This window comes from Petaurus breviceps, unplaced genomic scaffold (genome assembly GCF_028583685.1).
Source record: "Petaurus breviceps papuanus isolate PSGF00001 unplaced genomic scaffold, PetGlider_PUasm1.0 126, whole genome shotgun sequence".
NCBI lineage: Eukaryota > Metazoa > Chordata > Mammalia > Diprotodontia > Petauridae > Petaurus > Petaurus breviceps.
This window is the reverse complement of record NW_027185655.1, coordinates 33,230,735-33,257,426: the sequence shown is the minus strand read 5'-3', so window position 1 is coordinate 33,257,426 and position 26,692 is coordinate 33,230,735. Positions and strand designations below refer to the sequence as shown.

At 37.8% G+C, this 26,692-nt stretch overlaps 1 protein-coding gene across 3 annotated transcripts in view; it reads left to right on the top strand.

Annotated features, from left to right (window-relative positions):
• Positions 1 to 26,692, top strand: part of TBCK (TBC1 domain containing kinase) — a 268,364-nt gene that overhangs the window by 188,639 nt on the left and 53,033 nt on the right. The window lies entirely within an intron of this gene.

Sequence of the window (26,692 nt, the reverse complement as noted above, 5' to 3'; positions counted from 1 at the left end):
AAACTAAGACACTTAACACTAGCCGTGTGACCTTGGGCAAGTCACTTAACCCCAACTGCCCTGCCCTCATCCCCCCAAAAAAGCAGAAAATAAAATTTAAAAAGATATGCCCTTGACTTGTGGCACTTGTTAAAAAAAAAAAATTAGTAAGTAGCAGAACCAGGTTTTGAACTTAGGCTTTTTTTTACTCCAAAACCAGCACTTTTGGTAAATTCACTTTATATTAGCTTACTTGTGAAATAGTTTTAAAAGAGTGAATGACCCAGGGAGGATTAGGGAATATATCCAAACTTGAAATCTGTACTTTATTGTTACTTAACAAGTAAACAAAAGTTTTAGAAAACAATGAAAGTCACGGAGTCAAGATGGCAAAGTAGAAACAGGACTTCCGCACAGCTCCACCTTCCACCTCCTCCAATACATATAAAAAATGACTGTAAACAAACTTTAGAGCTACAGAACCCACAAAGTGACAGAGAGAAACAAATCTCCTGCTGAAGGAAGCCTGGCAGGCCAACAGGAAGGGTCCATCACAGTGCGCTTTATACACACACTCACACACACACATATATCTTTATATTAATTTACTATTCAACCTTTACCTCTTTCCTAGTTTCCTTTACTTCTTCACATATCTACAAATAGTGAATTACATCTATGATTCTTTTTATCTTATATGCCCCCTCCATCAACAACAAATTTTATTAAGTGATACATAAACATGACCCTTTTCCTTTTTTAATAGGATTTTTCCAATTATTTATAAAAATAGTTTTCAACATTCATTTTTGTAAAATTTTGAATTCCAAATTTTTCTCCCTTCCTCTCTTCCCTCCACCCTCCCAAAGACAGAAAGCAGTCTGGTATAGGTTATACATGTATAGTCATGTTAAACATATTTCTACATTAGTTGTGTTGTAAAAGAAGAATCATAACATAAGGGAAAAAGCACTAGACAGAAAAAAATATAAAACAGAAAGTGAAAATAATATGCTTGGATCTGCCTTCAGACTCCATAGTCCTTTCTCTGGATGTGGATAGCATTTTCCATCATGAGTCTTATACAATTTTTGTATTACTGATGGTTGTACTACTGAGAAGAGCTAAGTCTACCATAGTTAATCATTGCACAGTGTTAATGTTGCTGTGTACAATGTTCTCTTGTTCTGCTTACTTCACTCAGCATCAGTTCATGTAAGTCTCTCTGGTTTTTCGGAAATCTGCCTGCTCATCATTTCTTATAGCACAATAGTATTCCATTACATTCATATACCACAACTTGTTCAGCTATTCTCCAGTTGATGGGCATCCCCTTGATTTCCAATTCTTGGCCACCACAAAAAGAGCTGCTATAAATATTTTTGTACATGTGGGTTCTTTTCCCTTTTTTATGATTTCCTTGGGATACAGACCTAGTAGTGGTATTGCTTGGTTTTATACCCCTTTGGGCATAGTTCCAAATTGCTCTCTAGAATGGTTGGATCAGTTCACAACTCTATTAACAATGCATTAATATTTCAATTTTCCCACATCTTCTCCAACATTTATCATTTTCCTTTTCTGTCATGTTAGCCAATCTAGTATGTGTGAAGTGGTATCTCAGAGTTGTTTTAATTTTCATTTCTCTAGTCAGTAGTGTATAATCCCTTTTCTTAGAACATGTTCTTAAACTGGGTTCCAGAGACCCAAAAGAGATAAATGGATAGATTTCAGGAATTCTGTGAACTTTGATGGTGGAAAAAAAATCATCTTTATTTTCATCAACTTTTCCTTTCCTTGATAATCATATATATTTTATTTCATGCATTTAAAAACATTATTGTGATAAGGAGTCCATAGGCATCATCAGGTTGCTAGAGGGGTCCTTGAAAGATGCAGAAGAGGTTAAGAATTCCTAAAAACCTGGATCCTAAAATGAATATTCTTCTGAACATATTTATGAAAGCATGTACTAATATAGCACACCAAATGTTAGTAATGCTAAATCAAAATATGGGCTACTAAATAAATATTTATAACATATTTGCCTTGAAAATTTTTGTTTGGAAAGTTTGAATTACTTTCTGCAAATGAGTTAATTTTAGGAAGTTATCTCTTTTTTTTTCTTAAGCAATTGGGGTTAAGTAACTTGCTCAAGGTTACATGGCCAGTTATTTCTGGGTGTGGTGCTGAGTATCTGAACCCGGATTTGATCCAGGTCATCCTGACACTGGAGCCGGTGCTCCTACTCACTGAGCCACCTGGCCACCCCTAAGCAATTGGGGTTAAGTAACTTGCTCAAGGTTACATAGCCAGTTATTTCTGGGTGGGTGCTAAGTGTCTGAGCCCGGATTTGATCTCCAGGTCATCCCAACACTGGAGGCGGTGCTCTTACTCGCTGTGCTACCTGGCCGCCCCTGAAGTTATCTCTTTTTTACTGAAGGAAATAATTGCTTAAGTGAATGGGTAGTTGTTTGGGAGACAGAAGACAGAATGAAGGAGGTGAGAACATGACTTATACTTGATAACGTAGAACATAAGAATGATGGAAATCTATGAAAGCTTGGAAAAGCCAATTTATTAAACTTTAGAAAAGCTCCATTATGCAGTCAAACATAGTATATTCTTATTTCAGATCTTATGACAAACAGAAAATGTCCCTAGGAGATAACAAGATCACCATATTGATAGCATCTCATATTTATATGACACTGCAGTCTACAAATCTCTTTCCTCACAAACCCTAAAAGCAAGGCACTGCAATTTTTGTTATCCTCATTTTGCAAATGAGGAAACTAAGGCTTTGAGAAGTTAAGTGATTACAATCACTTCTATTCTATAGTATGTCGAGTAGTACTGGATTCCATATACTCTCTCAGAAACAAATTCAGCCTGTTTTAAAATGTGGTTTACAGATAATAGCTGTCACACTGGTATCCCAAGTTATGGAAGTTCTATAGTCTAATATTTTTAAATTTCAAAGGCCTTTGTGAGAATAAGTGATCTCTAAAGGCTGCTTGCCACCCTAAATCTGCGATCCTGTGAAGACCCTCTATTTCCACATCATTTATAATTGTAATCATATGGGCTGTAGAAGTTGGGCCATTGTTATTGTTGGGTTTTTCCCCAGCATTGTGAGGTTTTGCTGCTGTTGTTTTTTCTGTTGTTAGGGCTCCAGTGTCAATGATGGAGGAGGGTCCATTCCAGAAATAGGGCCTCCCAACTTCTTTTGCTTTCTAATCTGTTGGCTTCTGATCATAGAATCAGAATCTTGGGTCTAGAAGGTCCTTTAGAGGCCATCTAGTGTCGTCCTTCCCATCCCAATACATCATTTAGACTTGGATTTCAAATGACCTTTACTTTTTTGTTTCAGTGCTATTTTGATCCCAAAATTATTAAAGAATGTGCCAGTAGAATTATTTCATGTGGTGCCAAGTCCTCCCTCACCCACTTTTTCCCTTAAACAGTGCAGTGCTTTTTACATAGTAGACATTCAGAGCTCATACAAGGGATTTGAATGCCTTAGGCAACTGAAAATCATGTCCCTTTTGTTTTACTCTCTATTTCAGGCTTTGAGCCTATATTTATGACATGTGTGACATGATTTTTAACAAAATTAATAGCTATATGCTTTAAGAGTGAAATTTTCTGCCATTAAAATATATTCATTTATAAATGTAATGTTGAGAGGTAACCTTTCCCCATTGCGCCCTGAGTGGCTGCTAACCTTGCCTATACAACCTAGTTCCTGCACTGGGTTCAATATGGGTTTATTGAGTTGAACCAAACAACTGAAGTCTGAATAGAAGATTGGGAGTACAGTTTACTCACTGGGGAAAAATGCAAGCAAGGAATATAACTTTCATGAATGAAATAAAAAGCTCTTAAAAATAAAATAAAAATTTATCTATGAAAAAAGGCACATTAGGTGACCCACTGTGATGAGTTTATGGGAGGACACAGATAGGAATCCCCCACCACGTGGGAAGGCATGTGGGATCACAACCAGCTTCACTAGAGGGAATACCCACATTGATGAGATCACAGATCTCTTAGAGTTTGGAAGTTCAGCATTATTTCCCACCTATAAACATCTAACTCAGGCAGTACATGTATGTGTATGTATGGTATACAAATATGTGTAAAGCACTGTCCTAGGCACTCTAAGCATACATAAATACTTAATAATATTCGACAATTCAGTTGGAAAATCTGCTCTGAGTATGCCATTCTTGAAGCAAATGAAAAACATTTTATATTTCTGGATGTTTATTAGACCTAATTTTGCATTCATATTCAATTTAGTCAGAAAAGTAGATAAAGTACTGAACCTGAAGTCAAGAAGACCTGATTTCAAATTTTATCTTTAATACTCACTAGCTTTGTGACCTTGGATAAGTCAGTTAACCTCTGTGCTTGCCTGTTTCCTCAACCGTAAAGTGGGAGTCATAATGGCACCTACCTCCTGGGGTTGTTGTGAGCTCAGTGTCTGGCACATAACAGCACCTAATAAATGTTTCTTCCCTTCCATTCCCCTACTATTTTGTATGACCTTGGACAAGTGATTTCACCTCTTAGGCCTTCTGTAATAACATGAAAATTTTCCAGCATTCTTCCATCTCTCTGCAAGAGGGATTCATTTTCCCTAAAAGGCAACAAAGCTGTCCATGGGAATTGATTGGCCCCTGTTTCCCTTGACTTAGTGTCTTGGTCACCTAAGTACATAAAAAAGTGCCCTCCCTGCTCTTCCATGTGGAGTAGGGGCCTGCCTGAATTGGTAAAGGCCATGTCCTGCCCCGCTGACCATGTGGAGATAAGGGAGATTTTCTAGAGAAGCTAAGAACTTGCTGTGTCCTTGATCTGTCAAGGCTAAATAAATCTCATTTTGTTAACTGTTTTACAAGTTATTTACAAGTGTTTCCTTTAGTCCCAGAATAGAACCTGAATTAACAAGTGCCAGCTAACACCCTTTTATTCCTGCATCTGTTCATTGAGGATGTGGATTGGTGACCTCTGAGGTCTTGTTGGATGCTAAATCTATGATCTTGTGGTCTCATGGCTGCTTAAATGTTACTGCCTATCAATTACCGGTGGGTCTAGATGAGTATAAGTAAACTCGAGAAGTAAGACGTCATGGTGTAGTAGAGAGTTCTAGGCTTGGAATCAGGAGGAGAGTTGAATCTTGCCTCCAACACTTAGTACCTGTGTGACCAGGGCAAGTCGCTTAATGTTTCTGAGCCTCTCTTTACTCAATTATAAAATGGGGGTAGGGGGAGGGTAATATTCACCACTGACCTCTCAGCTCTATGTTCATCATATCTGAATTTTCTTAAATAAGGTAAGGATTTTATTTGTCAGAGTTTACCCACACGGTCACAACTTCTCAACATTCAGCTTCTGACCTTGTCTTTTTCCTTGGTTCACTCAGGTCTACAAGAACACTCGCATGTATTTATGCATATACACAGCCTTGTGGATTTCTTGGGGCTTATGCTTTCTTGATTATTTGGTGTTGAAACAAAAGTTTAGAGGGAACAGATCCTAGGACCCTCTTTAAAAAAAAAGTCAGCCAGCACATTAAAAGCAGGGTGAGAAACCAAATAAAGGCACACACTTGTTTGCCATAATCGTTCACCTCATTGTTGTAGATGAATTGGAAACAGAAGCTTCAGTTGGGTATCTTGAAGCATGTAATTAGAGCCATGCTTTCTTTGTGTTTCTGTCCCAATACCATTTAGACCCAAAACATCTTTCCTCAAATTCCTTGGAGTTTAGAAGCAATTAAAGTAGGCCTAATTTCAATTCTAGTTGAAATTTTTTTTTAAAAGTCTAGTTAGGGAAATGAGGTTCACTCTGCACTAGCAAGGTCAAGGAGAATAGGGATTTATCATAGGAAAATAAATTCCTTTTCCTCCCCCATTAGCTTGCCACAGTTGTTAGAGCATTCCAGTCCATCCCTCCTCAACGCCACCTCCTCAGCCCTGCCCGGAGAGGAAGTCAGAGCATCTCAGTAAGCTACCAGGCTTGATATGCGAGAGAAGAAAGGGGTGGAGGGCATTCAAAGGACCTGGCTTTATCGATTAAAACAGTGTTTTTCTTCAGATGTGTAAGGCCAGAGTTGATGCTGGAGTGATAGAGAAAGTTAAGAAGGATTTTTAAGAAATGCAGTAGGAATTATAAGCATTGTCAGAAAGGTTCCTTTAAGGTATGTACAACAACAAAAACAATCACTGAAAGGAAAAATTTATTTCTCTAAAAAAAAAAATTTCTCTAGTGGTATTACGCAGTGTTTTATTCTAAATCCTATAAAAACCCATGAAATTGACTCACACCATACAGTAAGACATTGTTACAAGTCACCATCCAAATAGGATTTCAAAAATAACTATACTTTGCAATTATAGTGTAAATTGTACATCTTCTTGTAATAAGTTCTTAATTATTTAATAAATTTATTTGCTTTAATGATTTAGTAAAGTTCGTAAGTCAAAAGTCATTTGGCTTAAAAATGGCTTTGAACTTATATTTGAATTGAGAACGTGATAGTCTAGAAATTTACATTTTTATTGATAGATTTTGCTATTATTTTATCTTTATTTCCAAATATATACCTCTCCTATCACTTATCCATGAATCTAAATTTTGATCATTTGTTCCCAAAGGAAATAGAAAATTATCCACTTTACTAAATCACAAATGTCTCACATCTTCATGCAAGCTGATATCTTTCATTCTAATATTCTACAAGGTTTGGCTTCTTTTAAAATTTTCCTAAAGCAGAGACATTTCTGCACATAGAACTGAAGACGGAGTTGAAATGTCAATAAATCACATTCTTTAATGTGATTAACTCTTTTGGGGGTGAGGATATTAACTCTTAATAGACTGAAAAGTAAAATTAGTCACTAATAGAAGATGCTTGCTCAATGTAAGAGTGTATAATGTAGAACTGACTTCAGCATGCAACATTTAGTTACAACGTACAGTAGCATCTAATGTTTATAAAAAGCTTTAAAAGTTCTTTCCTCAACTATTCCTCTGAGATATGGAGTGAAAATATTACTCTCCCCATTTCAGAGATGATGGTAGGGCAGGATCAAGAAAGCTTGGGATCAAATCTTGAGCTTTAGGGTAAAATCATTTAAACTTAGTGCCCCCAGGCAACTATCTAGGATGATAAGTTACTGGTGAGTTGCTGATCGTCACTGGTAGATGGTGTCTCTATGCCAGGGGATTCATTATACTCATGAAATTACAAATGTAGACAGAAAAAAAAAAGCCACCAAGGAATGGCTGCTGAATTTGTGGTACTAACTGTGCTTGACCCAAACTTATGGAACGAGGCGGGAAGTTAATGAAGAAAACGTCATGCAAAGAATTTAAGAACTTTCTCCCCATCAGAGTTAGAAGTGTCAAGGTCACACAGTTAGTAAATGTTAGTACCAAGACAAATCCAGAATTCCCAAGGTTCTCTTCATAATAATCATTAAACTGATCAATTATGCTTAATTTGACTTTGGTTCTCAACCTTTTGGTCCATTCCATAAACTCTCAGTTTCAGTTTCCTCACCTGTAAAATGGAGACAGTAATAACATCTACTTCATGAAGTCGTTGTGATTTATAAAGCACATTGCAAATATTAAAGCGTTGTAGATAAATGCCAGCTATTGCTACTATTATTACCATTGGCTGCGGTTTTCAAGTTGGATTGTGTATTAAAATGATGCTGGGTAGCTCTGGAAGAGTTATAAATTATTCTTCCATCTTCCTTTGTTTCCAAAACTAATTGTTATATGGCTTTTGAAGTAACCTTTTGATGTGTGATGTGTTTACACATGGAAGTACTTAATGTTTAAATTAATGAATGATTGGATGTGCTAAGGGCCCCTAATGTACAAAGGAAACCATTTGATTGAAAACATGTTGCAGGGCAGGTATGCTGTGCTGTTCTGATGTGCTGACCAACCAGGCAACTGAAACTCTTTACAAGGGCACCCACGTTTAGACTGCAAACATGTGCAGTCTTCCAGCATCTTAGAAACAACTGAGTTTTGTGTCTTCTTAACAAGAATAATTAGTTCAGATATGAAGCTACAAAAAAGTATTGCTCCCTCATTTTCCCCACTGAATGAACCCTGTTTAATCTCACCCTCTGGTCTGTCTACCCTTTATCACTGAGAAGGTTTAGGTAGGTAGCTATTCACTCCCATCTGAAAACTGACTTAAGCCCTCTAAAGGATAGATTGGGGAGGGGCCTATATTAGATGTCCCTGAACTTTTTAGTTTTAAAATTCTGATTTTGTGGTTATAAAGCAACAGGGTTTTGGAGGCCCTCTTTTCTAGTATATATAGTCATCCATTGCTCTTCTAGAACTAATATCTATCTGTGTTGTAATTGCATGTACACACAAACATATGTGTTTATACACATGTGTGTGCATGAGGATGTGTGTGTGTACATATGTGCACTCTCTCTGTTTCACCTCTTTTCCTTCTACCCCTCGTTACTCTGGGATGAAAAAACAAAACTCATTGTTGAGTTGATTAGTGTGCTTTGTTTTATTTTTGAATACTGCCATATTTGGAGCCAACAGCCACTTAAGTGGACAAGTAATTTACATATACATATATACACGTATATATGCATATATATGTATTGTGTATATTACCCTAAGCATTTGTACACACCTGTGTTTTTTATGTATGTACTTAGGGGCCAGGAGGAGTGGGTGCCTCACTGTACACCTCTCTTGTGGGAAGGGGTGACGGGAACTGAAACTCATTGTTGGGTTGGTCATTGGCCTTTGATTTCTTTTTCAGTAATGCCATATTTGGAGATGTGCATCAGCATGAAGCATGGCTGGGCTTAGTGTTTTTCTTTCTTATTCTGGCATCAATTATTTCCCAAGGCACAGCTGTGTTCATTCTTACAGTGTGCCTCTGCCTGTTCCGATAAAAACTCATGAATCCAAGTGAGCTCTTGGCAGAAGAGTGGGTATTAAAATAAATGCTCTGGTCATCGGATTGTGGGAAGGGTAGGAAATTCTTAAAATTCTTCAAGTGAGGTGCCTGGCCCTACCTTATCGCCACCAAGGAATGGCTGCCGAATGTGTGGTACTGACTGTGCTTGACCCAAACTGAGGCTTTTCTTTAAAAGGCAGCAGAACCTCCTGTCCTTTGACCAAGTCCTAAAACAGCAAAGCACGCAGTGAGGAAAAGTGGGTCAGAGTCAAGAGGTCTTCTCAATACAGTGGGATAGAAGAATTTGTCTTTCTAATGCCAAATATTCCATGCATAAAGCCTCTTATCTGTTTAGCCCCAACTCCTTAGTTCTGCTAAAGTTAAGGTCACTATCTGAGGTCACCGAGTACTGATGCCTTGAGTGTGATTGTCTGCCTATATGGACCTATATGCTGGATTATTGTTTATATCCTTAATTTTTTTTAACAATAATAACAGCTAGCATTTAAATAGTATTGTAAGGCTTACAAAGCACTTTACAATGGTAGGTGATATTATTATTCTCATTATACAGTTGAGGAAAGTGAGGGAAGCAAGTATCCAGAGTCACATAGTAAGCATCTGAGGCTGGATTCAAACTCAAGTCACCCAAGTCTCCCAGTGTCCAGATCAGGGCTCTGTCCACCGCCCTCAAACAAGTATGGAAATAAATTTGAATAGAATGGTTCAGAGTCCATTACAAGCTGTTGAACTTTTCTTGAACTTGGTCTTTCTTGATCCCCTTCGTTGTTAATTCTCTCTTCTCTTTTTTTTTAATGATCCATTTCCATGTTCTTTTCTTCCCTCAACCCCCTCAAAGATTCAGTCAGTCAACAAGCATTTATAAGTGCCTACTCTGGGGCTACAAGGATGGAAATGAAACAAAGGGCTCAGATTCCATCAGAGGAAATGAAAGGTGCATTCTTAAATATATACAAAATACAGATGAGAAATAGAGAAAAATTGGATAGGTCAAAGGGGAAAGCCATCACATGAGCTATTTTTTGTCCACTGTCAGTGACTTTACCAAAGTTAATATTGTAGTTTCACTTGCTTTTGTCTATTTGCATTTGGGTTTTTCTAACACATGCTGTACTTTGCTGAAGAGCCCTTTACAGAGGTAGCCACATTCTTTCTTCTGTTGAGGGCACTGGCAGCACCACTGAGTCCCGCACCTAACATTCTAGTGTCTTGTGTGTCCAGAGTGCTCACACACTAAGAGGGCACCATGGAACTTTGTGAATGTTCTGTCCTGGAGGTGAACTTAAAAGTTGAGTGATTGTAATGATTTAAAGTGAAGTTCAAGGAGTTCTTAAACACAGCAGCTCTAGGTGAAACTGTATAATTAGAGTTTGGACCAGGGGTGGAGAACCTGGGCCCTTCAAAGTGGCGGGCTGCATTTAAGGATTTAGAAGGCCACATGGGGCCTTAACACCACAGGTTCCCCACCCCTGGCCTAGACATTACAAACTTGAGTTGAAACCTTTTATATACAACTGCTTCAGCCCTTTCATAGAGATCAGTCCCACCCGGTGATAATACAAGACAGTACAATACAACAGAACAAAATAGACATCACTAAACCTGTATTGGGTTCAGAGCACTGCCATAGGCACTAGAGAAGATACAAAGTTTGTATAAAACTTCAAGAAACTTGCAACACAGCTAACAATTCATATGCATCATATTACATAGCTACAATAATGAAGGACAAAATACGCTTCTGTGTGAGGTGTGAAGGAGATCTTTACTTACTAGGATGATGATGGAAGTCTTCTTGGAAATGGCCTTAGAGCTGGCTCTCTAATACGTCCAGGAACATTCTTTTATTTTTATTATTATATTATTAGACATTCTTTTATTTTTATTATTATATTATTAGACATTCTTTTATTTTTATTATTAGACATTCTTTTATTTTTATTATTATATTATTAGACATTCTTTTATTTTTATCCTTTCCCATCTTAGGACAAAATGCTAATGCTGTCTAAATGCATTGTATTTTGGTTAAAATGTAGCATGGAGACTGTGTATATGGCCTTTTAGCAGATCCTTCTGTCTGGGATGTGTAACTGTTTTGTAAGTTTGTCCAAGAAGACCAAAAGGAGAGGCCAGTTCTCTGTGGTGTCAATTGTTCAGTTTTCAATTGTGTCTGATTCTTCCTGACCTGATTTGGGGTTTTCTTGGTAGAGATACTGTAGTGGTTTTCCATTTCCTTCTTCAGCTCATTTGACAGATGAGGAAACTGAGGCAACCTGAGTTAAGTGACTAGGCTAGGATCACATAGCCAGTAAGTTTCTGAGGCCTTATTTGAACTCAGGACTTCCTGACTCCAGGCCCCAGTTCTCTATCCACTGTACCATGTAGTTATTCTAGGAAGGTATAGAGTACCCACCAAAAAGAAGGATGGAAACCTCTATTAGTCCTTTTAGCCTTCAAGGCAAAGAGGGTTAAGTGACTTTCCCAAGGTCACACAGCTATTAAGTGTCTGAGGCCAGATTTGAATTTGGAGTTAGGAGGCCCCAGCACTCTATCCACTGTGCCAATTACCACTGTCTGCCTAAGTCAGTGTTAGCTGTTCTTGCTCACAAAGACTAAGGTGAAGTTATGTAGGGGAATATGGAAATATAGCAGATCTCTCTAATTTATTAGAGTTAAATTACAAAGATTAAAGTTTAATAGAGATAGATTATTTGTAATAATATACCTTAGTTCTCAGTGATTCAATTATATAGTTAATCTATAAATTATGAAATTTCAGAGCCCTTTCTTGTGCAGTTTTATAATACAATTTACATGGTCTTGAGGTTACTACCAGATATTGGTATCTGATCACTAATGTCAAGCAGTACCTGAGGAGAGAGCAGGAACTAACAATTTGGGCACCCGGGAAAGCAACAGAAGACACCTACAGGTCAGCTTTGAAATTTATGCCATGAAAATGGTGCTCGAAGGATCATGGTCTTCATCAGATGTCCACCTGTCTGTGAACTTAGAACTGGAAAGACCTTTGAGAAAAATCCTGGAGGTCAAGGGTAACTGACAGGCCTCAGACCCTTGGGTGGCTGAGGGGGATGCCAAGCCTGGGAAGACTTCTCCCAGCAGGACAGGTGTTGCTCCAATAACCGTGAAGGTGGCTTTACTTGTTGCTAGGACCTTCCCCTCTAAGGTTACCTTCTATATTTTGCATGTACATTTTGTCTCCCCTATTAGAATGTAAGCTCCTAGAGGACAGGGCCCATTTTTTATTTTCTTTGTATCCCCAATGCTTGGTTGCATTGGGCAGCATATGACAAATGTTTAATTAAATACACATTGTTTAACAGACTGTTTGGCATGCCTTTCCAGAAACAGTGATAAAATTGAATTACTCTTCCCAGAAAATGAAATGGAAAGAGGGGCAGGGCCATTAGGCATGTCATGAAGATGGCCAGGAAGAAGCATGGTTAGGGACAGGGGTGTGCTGAAGCCAACTTACACCAGGCCTCACCAGAGCCTACTGTTAAATTGTTAACATGTCAGTACTTAGACCACAGAAACTGGCAAACTCTGTGAATCAAGGTTCAGTTTGTTGTTTTGTTGATTGTCTAGACTTGTGAAAGTGATGGAGAAAATGTTAATAAAGCAGAATAAACTTAAAAGTTTGTGTCCTGCCTGCAGACTTACTTTATTTTATTTTATTTTTGTAGAGCTGGTTGTTAAACATATACCAGCACTCTGCTGGTTAGGGATCTGAGGCTAATTAGAAATCTTGGGCCCCTATCAGGACAGCACAGCTCTAGAGCAAGACTTTTACGCAAGAAGCTAGTGCAAATGAAACATGATGCTTGATGCAGTAAATTGTTTTCTACTTGTTAAATATACATAATTACTATCCCTGGAGCCCCATTATAACAACTGAGGCACAGACCATGTTGCAGAGTCGTTTAACCTAGACTTTCATCTTAGCACAGACCCCAACATAATATAAAGAGGTGGTGTATAATTTAAATTCCTTTTGACCCAATTCTAAGAGTAAGGAGAAAGGGGTGTGTCAGAGACTGGGGTTGTTCTAACTGTGTTTTGTTGTAGTATTATTTCTCTCTTCAATTTAGTAATTCTGGTCCTAACCCATAGGGGTCACTAAAATGACTTTTCCTTTGATAAGAGACCATATATTTTTACTCAGCATTTTACCAACCTATATCTTCAACATAATGAAACGCACCTTTGGAGCTTTAAGTTCGATGTTTCTGAAAGCTACACCCTCTTTCTTATGCTGATGAGGTAGCATTTAGTGCTCCAAAGGGTTGGTTCAATCTTCCAAAGACAATTCATCTGAAAGCCATTCAGTTTCCTGGAATGGGCTGGTTTACTCTCCAGGTTTCACTGGCATACTACAATGAGGGCAGCACAGCAGCCCTGTGCACCTGTAGGCTCATCAGTGTGGATGGATATTCCTTCCAATGAGGCTTTCCTGCTGTTTTCTTTATATTCTACAGATGTGAATTGAGCATCGACTCTCTATCAGTTATCCCTTGTTCTCTGTAGGTGACTGTATCTTTTTTCTAGTCAAATATTTCTTAGATAGTACTTCTCCCATGTAATGACTTGTTTGTGTAACCAGACGTTGAAGTAAATCTGACCGTCTGCAAAGGAGACATCCAGAGGACATAGCTTCATAGACTTCTCAGAAATGTGGTCCAAGTGGACACAATAAGTTCCCCTGCCCTTGGGAAGGAGAAGCTCAGTGTGTGGATTCTGGTTTCATTTTCAAGGAGCAGGAGTGTTTTCAACAACAGCAATGTAACTGTGGGCTGGCCTTTTGATAGAAAGAGAGACACACACAGAGAAAGAGACCCAGAGAAATAGGGAGGCAGACAGGCAGGCACACACAGATGCTCCAAAAGGCATTAGATATCGTGAACCCAAGATTGTGGTACTGAGTGGCTTATCTCTCTCCCAATTTACCACTTCTACCTCCTCAAACCTACTGAGAAGGAGAATCTCGGGGAACAGACTAAGATATGTAGTAGGATAGTGTAATATTTAGTTTACTCTTTCCCCATCCGCCTGCAGATAGCAGGCATTTATGCCAGGATTGTTCTGTTCTTGAAGGCATTCATAATTTCTGTGCATTTTTCTTAAATAACTTAAAAGCTGTCTTACCCTTGATATAAAATTATGACCAATTATAACTACTTTGTGATATTTGTGCTGTTGACTTCAATGGAGTGAGTTGGTGAATGGACTGTCATATTCACACAGAAAGATGCAGAGAATAGATGTTCTGTCTGGATTATTGGAGTGGGAGGGAAAGGCCTCTTCCTTGACTCAATTCAGGGCTTGAGCTATATGAATGAGGTTCTTGTGAGAGTTTTTTAAATTAATAACTCTTACAAGCTTCTCAATTATAGAAGAAGCTAGGCCCCATGATTCAGAGCAACCATTTGCCCTAAGTTATGCAGGAGAATCAGGAATAAACAGAATTAGCTGATGTAAGCCTCAGGTAGGTTTATTCTTTTCATCTTCCCTTTTCTTTTTGTCCTTGGGGGCATAGTAAAACACTAAGAGAGAATCTACTTCCTCAGCAGGCTAAGCTAGAATTTAGGAAAGAGTGAACAAGTTCATAGGAAAGCTGAGTGGGACAGTGGACAGAGGACTGGGCCTGGAGTCAGCAAGACCCAAGTTCAGTCCAGCGTCAGAAACTTCCTAGCTGTGAGACCCTGGGCAAGTCACTTACCTCTGTTTACCTCAGTTTACTCATCTGGAAAATGAGCTGGAGAAGGAATTGGCAAACCACTTCGGTGTCTTTGCCAAGAAAAACCCAAATGGGGTCACAAAGAGTTGGACATGACTGAACTACAAGAAGTTGCCCTTATTCCAAAAGGGGAGTGTTCATGGAGAGGCATAGGTCCCATAGCACCACCTACCAGTTATGTTTGTATGTGATGCGTCTACTCACACTCCCTTGTCCATAGGATGATCCTTCATTTTAGTTTCTCAGAGATTGTAGTACTCTTTGAGCTCCAGCCATACAACATCATTGGAAGAATACTGGTGGTTTAAAAAAAAAAGTCCTTGTTTCAGAGAGAAGTTTGGGATCATTAAAAAAAAAAACTTTGCAATTCCCTAAAGGTTGCTCACCCTCTCTTTGTTCTGTTTAATTCTTGACCTGACTCATTGTCCATTTCTTCCCAGTAACACATTGTAAAGCCATTGATTTTCTCTGGGGGAGCAGTCATAAATGAAAAAAGATTATATGGTTCTATGAGCAGGAAAGTAAATAAACATGCTTTAAGAACTCAAGAGAATAACTTTTGAATTAAAAAATGCTATCAAATACTTTTCACCATGGAAAAAATTCAAATTTCATTACTTGATAAGAAGATATATTTAAATATTTTTCAACTTTTCCATATGAAAATTTCAAAAAGCCTTATTGTTATCATTAATACAAAATACTAGTTGGTTTCCTTGAGTATTTGAGATTTTTCCCCTGTTTAAAACTGCATGTGTTTGTCTTCTAAGTGCTTTTATTGCCTACCCAAATATTTACACAGTGTAGATGCCAGCATGTTACAGGACTTTGGTTACCAGTAAAATATGTAGAATTTGACCCTGGTTTAAGTCCATTTCTGCTAGAAGTTGAAGCTAGTAAAAGTGAAGTAGTACTTTGAAAGACATCCATGTTGCTACGCTTCTTTCTATGAAAGTGTGACAGCATTTTGTTGCATGGCTGTTTATTGTAGTGCTCTAGGAATAATTTGTTCTTAATCCTAGATTTATCACACCCAAAACTAACCTCCCATTCCCCTTCAGCTCAAGGAGAGTAATAATATATGTCCTATTACTACATACACTAAATCTCTCTAAATTATCTCAGGGTCTCTCTTTTTTGGAAATGGGAAGAATTGTCTCAAATTATTCTTTTGTGAATACAGCTAATACAAATTAAAACTGTTTTATATAGCTCCCAACAATACATGGAAAGTTTTCTTTTTAAATTAAAAAATCAAGTTTTGGGCAACCTTTTTATTTTGCAGATTCAGTTATAGTTCTTTTCTTTTCCAAATATTCAAAATCTCTTTGATCTGTCCACTTCTTTCCAAACACCCAGATCCTCTCATCACCTCTCTTGTGAACTATCACAATAGCCTTATAATTGGTCTCTCTGTCCCATGTCTCCCCTACCTCAATTCCCATGCAGATGCTAGAATGATTTTCCCATAGTGTATATCTGACTATGTCATACCCCTCTTTCACAAACTACAATGGCTCCCTGTTGAATATATATACATCCCTCTCTCAACTTTCAAAGCTCTCCGCGCCCTGGCCCCAAATTGCCTTTCCATCTTTATTACACATCACTCCCCATCACCAATTCTATAGTCCAGCCAAACTGGCCTTCTTATTGTTCCTACAAAATACTGTTGTCTCCTCTCTCTGTGCCTTTACATTGGCTATCCTTCATGTCAGTTATGTACTTATTCCTCACCTCTTCCTCTTAGAATCCCTAATTTCCCTCAAGATTCAGCTCAAGCACCATTTTCTGTAAGTTCTTAGTCTTGGGTCCATAGACCCCAAAGGAGTTTGTGGGTAGAATGAATTCTGTTTTGACATGTTAAATTAACTGGAATTATTCTAGCTAGAACCTGTAATTAACCAGAATTTTTTCTATGTTCTCTATTATAAGAGAAAAATAAAATAAGCAATTAACTAAACTCCTATAAGAAAGCAATTTAAAAGAAAAAAACTCTTAGGGTATAACTGGGTAGTAGTGCTGAAAGGGTAAAGAAGGAATCATGAAAGTCTCTTTCAGCTTTTACATATACTATACTGTAGAATGGTGAGGAAAGGGGTGGCTAGGTAGTGCAGGGAATAGAGCGCTGGCCCTGGAGTTAGGAGGACCTGAGTTCGAATCCAGCCTCAGACACTCAACACAAAACTAGCTGTGTGACCTTGGGCAAGTTACTTAACCCCAATTGCCCTACCTTACCCCCTCCAAAAAGCAAAAAAAAAAAAAAAGAATGATGAGGAAATATCAGAGTGATGACCTTGAAATAGCACAAAATCATTAGAGAAATTTCATTCATATTTACTCTAGAATATTCACTAAAATGTGTTCATTCATATTTTAGAGGTTTTTAGCAATAGAGATTTTGGTATAGTAGAAAGAAACTGGATTTAGTGTCAGAGGAAATGTGTTTGAATGCTAGTTCTGCTACTGTTTGCACCCACTCAGAAAACCAGACATCTTCAGGCTCTCATCACCTTCTCTAGATTCAGATGTCTACCACTCTAGTTCAGGCCTTCATTAACTGTGCTTGAACTACCAAGATAGTCTTCTGATTGATACCTCTGTTTCTAGTCTCTTCCTTCTCCAATCTATCTCCCATACAGCTGCCAAATTGATCTTTCCTCCATCCCCAGAAGGTTTTCAGTGGTCCAGCTCTAATTTCTTTCTTTGTCCTTTTTGTCCTCCAGACTGTAATGCTCCTTAGCTAGGAGCCTCTAACTTCCTTTAAGTCTCCATTTAGGTGCTACCTCATTTACAAAGGGATTCTTTTTCTGATTTCCCCAGTTCCACTCCAGAGCTGAAGGATTACTTTATATTTGCTTTGTGTATGCTTTATTCTTCTGTATCAGCAAACAAATTTTTCTTATATCCCATCCCTTAGAATGTAATCTCCTTGCAAAGGCAAAAAAAAAAAAAAAAAGAATGTAATCTCCTTGACGGCAGGCCCTATTTTGTATTTGTTTTGAATCCCCAGCACTTGGTAGAACCTTAATAAAGACTGATTGAATTAAATGTAATTGAGCGGGTGACCTTGGGCAAGCCTTCTGTAAAATGAAAGGGTTGACCTAAAAACAACCTCCGTGATTTCATCCAACTCTAACTTTCTTTGAGGCTAGGAAAGAACAAAATGTTTTCTATTTTTTTTTTTTTTTAAGCAATTGGGGTTAAGTAACTTGCTCAAGGTTACACGGCCAGTTATTTCTGGGTGTGGTGCTGAGTGTCTGAGCCCGGGATTTGATCTCCAGGTCGTCCCAACACTGGAACCGGTGCTCTTACTCGCTGAGCCACCTGGCCGCCCATGTTTTCTATTTTAACCCCTTTGTTCATCAGAAACTTCACTGACTCCGGCAACTAAAAGAAGCCTCAGAATTAACTAATCCTATTCTTTATTATTTTATAATATTTCATAATTTACTTGGTATGTAAGAAAGTGGAGGGACAGGAATGTTTAGTGATTTGCCTAAAGTTAACAGTAGAACTCCAAAAAGAACTAGAACTCAGTTCATTTTTAATAGCATTTTTTTCAATTACATGACAATTCTTAGCATTCGTTTTAAAAAAACTTTTTGAGTTCCACATTTTTCCTTCCCTAAGATAGTAAGCAATTTGATAAGGTTATACATGTGCAATCATATGAAACATATTTCCATATTAGTCATGTTGTGAAAAAAGAAACAAACTGACAGGGAAAAAAGGACAAAAAATGTGAAAATAGTATGCTTCAAATCTGCATTCAGACTCCATCATTTCTTTCTCTGGATGTGGATAGCATTTTCCATCATGAGTCCTTTGGAATTGTCTTGAATCATTGTATTGATGAGAAGAGCTAATTTATCCATAGTTGATCATCATACAGTGTTGCTGTTAATGTGTACAATGTTCTCTTCGTTCTGGATATTTCACTCAGCATCAGTTCATATAAGTCATACCAGGTTTCTGAAATTTGCTTGTCATTTCTTATAGCACAATAGTATTCCATTACATTCTGTACCAAAACTGTTTCAGCCATTCCCCAATTGATGGGCATCCCCTCAATTTCCAATTCTTGGTCACAACAAAAAGAGCTCCTGTAAATATTTCTGCACAAATAGGTCCTTTTCCCCTATTTTTATCTCTTTGGGATATAGAGCTAGTAGTGGTATTGCTAGATCAAATGGTATGCAAAGTTTGGTTGCCCTTTGGACATAGTTCCAAATTTCTCTCCAGAATAGTTGTATCAGTTCACAACTCCACCAACAGTACATTAGTAGTGGAACCTAATTCTTAAGAAATTTAGATCATTGCCCCTTCTACCATACTGTCTGGTTTATTCACTTAAGAAGACTCCTGACTCATTAAACACATTAAATTAAGATTTTTCTACGTTTACTTCATGATGGTAAGAGCCTAAAATTTAACTAGAAGAGTGCATACTGTTCTGATGATGATTTTGAGAATACTATGACCAAACAAGAAACAGCAATGAAGTTAATCTTCATCTCCTGCCATCATTTTATAATTTATATTGTTACTTCATGTGGTTCTTGTCATCAGCCTACTAGCTTTACAGTTTTTCTAAATTTTTTTTTCAACAACTTGTCTTTTCTATTTTGAGCAAAAGCCCCAACCTGTTTCCCCACTCAGCTGCCTAGACCTGCCCATTCCCTGGGTTAAGGAGCCCCTCCTCCTGTCCTCACTGCCAGTTTGTATCCATTCAGTCCTCACCCTGCTCCCCACCCTTCATTTCTTCCCTTTTATAAAAGCAATTCCTGACCATCTCCCCATTGTTTCCTTGGAATGTTGGGATTTCCAGGTCCATACCATGGAAATGACTAATCAGTATTAGACTAATACATATACAGACAAAAAGCCTAAAGCTCCTAACCAGTACTGTCTGTCGTGGAAGTCAAAGATGGGTGATTTTATTAAATCAACTTATAAGGTAGTTAATGACCCAGGCAGTGACTTTGGAATACGTATTTGTGGGGTGTGTCCACAGTCATCCAGGGCCATACATGACAAAAAGTCAATAATAAGAGGTAAACTGTGCCCTCGCTTCAATCCTGTTCTTACTAGAAAACATCATAACAATCAGGGCGAGAAGAATATGGGGAGAAGAAAAGGAATATTTTTAAGGTCTCATGCTTTAGTGTCCCTCCAGTCCCCTCATTTGATGGTCTCATCTAGAGCTACCTGTCTAGGACCAATGTCTGTACCTTTCATGAGTAGGCAATTTGTGGAAAAGAGAGAAAAGCTTTGGTAAACATCAATAAGCAACTATAAAAATACCTATTAAGCACCTAGGCAGAGAACATTTAGAAACAATAATAATAGTAGCATATAGGGGTGGCTAGGTGGCACAGTGAGTAGAGCACTGGTCCTGGAGTCAGGAGGACCTGAGTACAAATTCGACCTCAGACACAACACAAAACTAGCCATGTGACCTTGGGCAAGTCACTTAACCCCAATTGACCTCCAAAAAAAGGAAAGAAAAAAAAGAAACTTAAAAAATAAATAAAAATAATAGTAGCATATGTATAGTACTTTAAGATTTGCAGAGCACTTGAATATTACCTTATGTTTATCACAGTCAGCCTTGGGAGTTATTATTATTCTCAGTTTACAGCTGTGGAGGCAGGCAGGTTAAGGCCCAGGGTCACAGAGCTAATAAGGGTCTGAGGCCAGGTTTGAACTCAGGTCTTTTAGAGTCCAAGTCAAGTGTTCTATCTACTGCATCAAATTGAAAAACAAGCACCTACCTTCGAGGAATTTACATCCTCCTGGAGTGATACAGTTTCCATAAGAATGGGTGTATAAGAACAGAGAGAGAAAGACAGACACAGAGAGATAAGCAGACAGAGAAAGAGAGGCGAGGAGAAAGGGAGGGATGGAGAGAACTAAAAAGTAAGGGGATCAGAAAAGGATTTTTATAGAAGGTAACCATTCAGAAGCCTTGAAGGAAGCTAAGGATCTAAGAGGCACAAGTGAGGAGGGAATGCCTTACAGGCATCCATGGCTGCCTACCCAAATCCTTTGCAAAGGCTCAGAGGAGAGAGATGGAATACTGCATTCAGGGAAGAGTAAACAAGCTCCTCCAGAGAAATTTTTTCCTTCTTTGTATCCCCAGCACCCTAACACAGTATATGGCACTTAGGAGACATTTAATAAATACTTGTTGATTTTATAGATTCATTGAATGAGGACATTTGCTAAAACAGAATATATGATGTAGAAGAAAATGAATCCCGGGAAGGAAGGAGGAGATCGAAGGTCCAGTCAGAGAGGCTGGCTTTGGCAGATAAAAGAGTCAGGTCCTTCTGATAACTGGCATAGAGAAAAAGAAAGTATGGAATTCTGTTCAAGGGTTTTGAGGTAAAGGGGAGAAGAAGGAGCCTTAGATCAGGTTCTACCTATTTTCTCAATAGAACTTGGGAGGACAGGGGAGTTAGTGTTTTGAAGTGACTTGAGTAGAAGAGATTTGGAACATCCACTCTTAAAAAGTGCAATGGTCAATCAAGAAATAATAAAAGGATATCAGAGATTAACACAGAAAGAGGGTCTGTCCTTTGTTTCCCCTATGTTTTAAAACCCTGATGTGTGTTTTACTTCTCTGAATATTATTGTTTAAAACAAAGTACCTCAAGCCTAGAGTTGGCAAGATTTTTATCATTGAATGCAAATTACCTTTCATGCAGTTCCAGAATTGTGGTGTAATTTAATTCAGCACTCCAGAAGACAAAATTTTGGGAAGACTGGAAATGATATACTAGGAGAAAAATTACTTATTAGATAGTTTGAGATGGCAAACTCAACAAAACATGATTAGAATTCTTTATTTCTGAGGCAAGAGATTTTAAATTAGTTATGAATGTTTATTGATACTTTCCAGCCCCCACTGACCTCCATATTTTCTTATCCTTAAAATCTGATCCTTATACCATAGGCCTTTTTGCATCTCTCTGTAACAGTTTGGGATTTGGAAATAAATAATAACTGATATGTATATAGCACTTTAAGATTTGCAGAACATAGGGTCATTAAGTCTACAGCTGGAAGGGGCCTTAGAGGCCAACTAGTCCAAGCCCTTTGTTTTATGGATGTGGAGTCACACATTGTGTCCACCAGACCTGATTTCAAATCCTGCCTCAGACACTTCCTCTATCTGCCTCAGTTTCCTTGTCTATAAAATGAGATTAATAATAGCTCTGACCTCCCAAGGGTTGTTGTAAGCATCAAATGAGATAATATTTGTAAACTCCTTTGCAAACCTTAAAGGACACTATAAATGCTAGTTATTATCATTGTTATTTTTGTTAACTCTGCTGCCTTCCATGCACTTAATCCCCATCACCTTATTTGACTCTCACAACAGCCCCGGAAGATATGCTCTACTAGTATCACTATTCTCATTTTACAGATAAGGAGCTGAAGCTCTGCAAGGTCAGGTGACTTGGTCAAACCATTATTAAGCATCTGAGATGGAATTCAAACCCAAGTCTCTCTTAACTGCAAGCCTAGCTCTCTTCCTGTCAGGCAGTTAAGAAGGATTTATTAAGCACTGGGACGTTCTAGACCTGGTGCTGAGCTCTGAATATACAAAGAAAGGCAAGAACCATGGCCCTTGTCCTCAAGAGGCTCATATTCTAATGGGGTTAGTCAACATGCAAACAACTAAGTATCTCAAAGATCTGTCTTTTGTGTACTTAGTCATTGATAAAGTACATGAAAGATAATCCCAAAGAGAAGGGCAGTAGTGGGAGGCACCAGGAAAGACCTGTTTTGGAAGGTGGGACTTCACCTATTCATTACTTCTGTTTTTTCCTAGTTCTGCCTCTAGATACAATATTTAGGGCAAGTAAGTTGAAAATGAAGAATTAAGGACTTCCCCAATAAGGAAGCCAAGCACCAGAACCTTCACAAAGCTGAATGTTCAACTGGATTGAACATTCCTCACTCCCTACCCCTATGGTAATAGAGAGGGGGACGACGTTTTTGTTTTAATCTGATTTCATTTGTGTAGGGAACGCCTGGAATAGTAACTTCTTCCACCAAAACATATAATTAACAGTAACTTCAGTCTTAGACAGTTACCTAGAACATCTAGAGGTTTATTGATATGCCTGTAATAGCATAGCCAGTTTGTTGGATGGAAGTATGAACCCCTGTCTTCTTTATTCGAGAGCTGCCTTTTTATCCACCACACCATGTGTCACAGGTTAAATTACTTGCCCAGGGTCACACAACCAATATATTTCAGAGGCAGTTCTCCTCCTCTGAGGCCATCTCTGTCTACTACACCCTTTGCATCCAGTAGATTCTAAGGATTAAATACCAGAAAATTACTGGTAACATGGATTGTATTTTTCTTTTTCTTTTTTTATTGGAGGGAGGTTAGATTTTTTTTTTAATTGAAAGAAGAGCTTCCCCCAAAAAGGAGAAGGTCATCAAATGTACAGAAGAAAACAAAAAGACACTCAGAAGGAGACACAGACAAGGAGAACAACTTTGAAAATAACATTTATTCATTGAATTTACTGTTTATTCAAATGTGTTTATTTTAAAAATAGCAAACCGTGTTATCAGAGAGATTCATGAGTTTCACACATAATCCTCTTTTTCTCCTCTGTCTTATATATAAAATGTTCTTTTGATGTTTATTAAATTCAGAATTTCTTTAAATACCCCCACAAGAGGAAGTGTAATCAACACAATAGATTTTGGATTTCTGAACATTCTAAGCAATAAAATGATTTAAAACTAAAAAAAAAAAACATTGCTCCATTGCTGAATAGAAGATTAAGACAGATTTTGATTGTTAGTTACCTTATTCTCTTTCCATTTTCTTTTTATCTGCCTTGAGTTTACCTTGAAGTATAGGTTCTGTGTTTATCTCTGTTTATGTAGCTTTGAAAGCCAGGGCTGTTCACCCAGTATACTATACTTTTTGTCAAATATTACACATAAATCTGTATGGTATCTTTAACATGTTGGAATATGCCAAGAATTTATAGTATGAGTAACCTTATGACTTGGCAGGGGAGTAAGAAGAAAACAAGGCAGATGAGCTTTGGGAAGATTAATACAAAAAAGTCAGTACTGGCCATTCTCACTTTGCTGCAGTGAAGAGGAAAGCATCTTAAAAATCAGAAAGATTTTAAGCCATCAAAGAATTCTGAATGGTCCTGATTAGTTGAAAGGAAAATTATAGTTACTACTCATAGGAATGAGTCACTATAATTTTTCCTTTTGGAGTGTTTCGTAACTTCTTAGTTCCTTAGACCAGTTGGTTGCTTGTTAGTGAATTCTTAATTAGAAGGGATAGAATTAGGGACTGGACTTGTGAATTCATCCTGGGAAAGGAAACTTCCTCTACCAAAGGTGGGTACCTTCTCAGGAAGATCACTGAGGTTAAATTATTTGCCCAAAACTGTACAGGTCTTCCTGGCTTTGAAGTTAGCCGTCTCTCTAGTATGCCTCTACTCTGTGTGATATTATCACATTATTATTTATAATATTATTACAATTTCAATTAAATGAGATTGTAGGATTTAACCACTAAGTCTGTAGCTCTGCCATTTGTTTCAATCTGTATGATGTTTTAAAGGAGATTAATTCCATATTGATATACCAAAAACACTTCAAAACCATTCAGATAACTTCATATCAAACTATGGCCAGAGATGCCAAGAAATACTCTCCCAAACCTCTGTTCATTTCATAACAGGATCCATAGTGGTAAAGTGTAGCAGGTATTGGATTTCAGCTTGACATTAGTCACTGGAACATTTTAAAGATTAAATTAACCAAAAGAATTATTGTCTGGAACTCATTTATCAAACTTTCCCTTTCTTGCCTTGGAATTTTTAACTGTGTAAAACCTACATTAAACAGTGGTAAAGTACTAAATATACAATTGAATGTTAAAGGACAAGAACTTTAAAATAGTAGTATGAAATCTCAAATGAATATGACAGTGATTTACCTATTTTCATTCTATTGTGTCTCATTAAATTAGTTAAAATTATTATACCTCTTGTACAAAAAAAAGTCAATATCATACGTTCTTTTTGTGAATCTAAAAATTTTCTAGAACTTGTCATAATCCAGTATTTGTTGTCATAATGACATTTACCTTGCAGCCATATTTTATGCTGCTTTCCATTTATTCCAGGTTCAGCACTGGCCATCCCCCACACCTGTAATGAACTTTCCCTTCACTATTACCTCCTAAAATACTTTCCTTTTGAGTACCACTTCTTACACAAAGCTTTTCCTGGTCCCCTTAGCCAAGATGTTAGTGCACCCTCCCCTCTCAGATTATGTTTTATTTTATTTTCTATAAATATATTATAACCTGTAGATTGAATGTAAGTTCCTTGAGGGCAGGGACTATTTTTACTATTATCTCTTTATTTTCAGGATTTTGCATAGTCCCTGCATGTCATAGACATCTCATGTTTATTGGATTGAACTGAATTGAATTCACCTTGAGATGAATGGTCAATGATGATGATCTCAGTCCACAGAATATTAAATATAAAAGAATCATAGGAGTATGATGACTAGTCGTAGGACCATTCTTCTCTGATCTCCATCAAAAAAAGTTAAGAACATAATGATAATAACAAAACCGACTGAACTATTGTCCTCAACGATCCAAGTATAACATTGTCATGATCAAAATAAAATTTTTCCATCCAGATTGGGGTTAACTTAAAAATTGAAATCTGATAAAATTCAAGAAAGGAAAACTCCTTTACCCCCTAAATTCCTGTAGTTTCAACATGAGTATGTGGTTAGTATGTGCTAACCAGTCTGACCTTGTTGAAAGGGAATGGCAGAATTTATCAGACAGAATTCTCTTATCATAGGCACTTTGCCTCCAGCTAAAAGTTAGTGCCAGTTGTCCAAGCAGTTCCTCAAACTGTATCTCAGCAATTACTCTAGCTTTAGGGCTGGTTGTCTAAGTTCTAGACACTTAACCTCCCTGACCTCCCTAAAATCAGGATCCTGTGACGGGTTTACAAAGAAACTTGAAATATTTGCAGCTGCACAAGGTAGTAATTGTAATGCTCCTGTGCCATAATATTCTCTTAAGTATTTGTAGGATGTTTTCTGGTGTATTAAAATAAATGCCTGGGGGACAGAAGCTCATCTTTGCCCTTTTATAAGATTTAAACAATCTCCCATGTTGACAACAGAGAGTTTGAACATTCCTTTCCTTTAGACATCCTGATCACATTAGAGATTGCTTGCTGATAAGTGGAATTTGCTGTAAATGCCAAAGAAAAGGAGGAATCCTCACAGACACATTTCTCTTGATGATCATGCTCCCCGTTATCCACGTTCAGAATCTCAGCGTCATCCTCAGCCATTCATTCTTTCTCATCCCCTATAACCAGACATTTGCCAAGTCTTGACAAATCTCCAGTCATATGTCTTATATTCAAAGTCTTCTATCCACTCACATACCCACCCCTCCTGAGCTACTTCTCACTCTTAGAAGCTTCTGATTGGTCACTCGTCTTCAGATGTTTCCCCTCCTCATTCTGTCTGCCAAAATGCTCTTCCTAAAACACAAGTCTGATCATATCACTACCCTGCTCAAAAATCTCCAGTGGGTCCTCATTTTGTTGTTCTTAAGTCATTTCAGCCATGTCTGATTCTTCATGACCCTGTTTGGGGTTTTCTTGGCAGACACTGGAGTGATTTGCCATTTCCTTTTCCAGCTCATTTTACAAATTAGACAACTGAGACAAACTAGGTTAAGTAACTTACCCAGGGTCACAGAGCTAGTAAGTGTCTAAGGCCTTCTTTGAACTCAGAAAGGTAAGTCTTCCTGACTCCAGGCACAATGCTCTATCCACTGCACCACCTAGCTGCCCTATTTAGGGTCCTCATTGCTTAAAGGATAACATAAAACTTCAGCCTTCCATTTTAGGCTCTCTGCC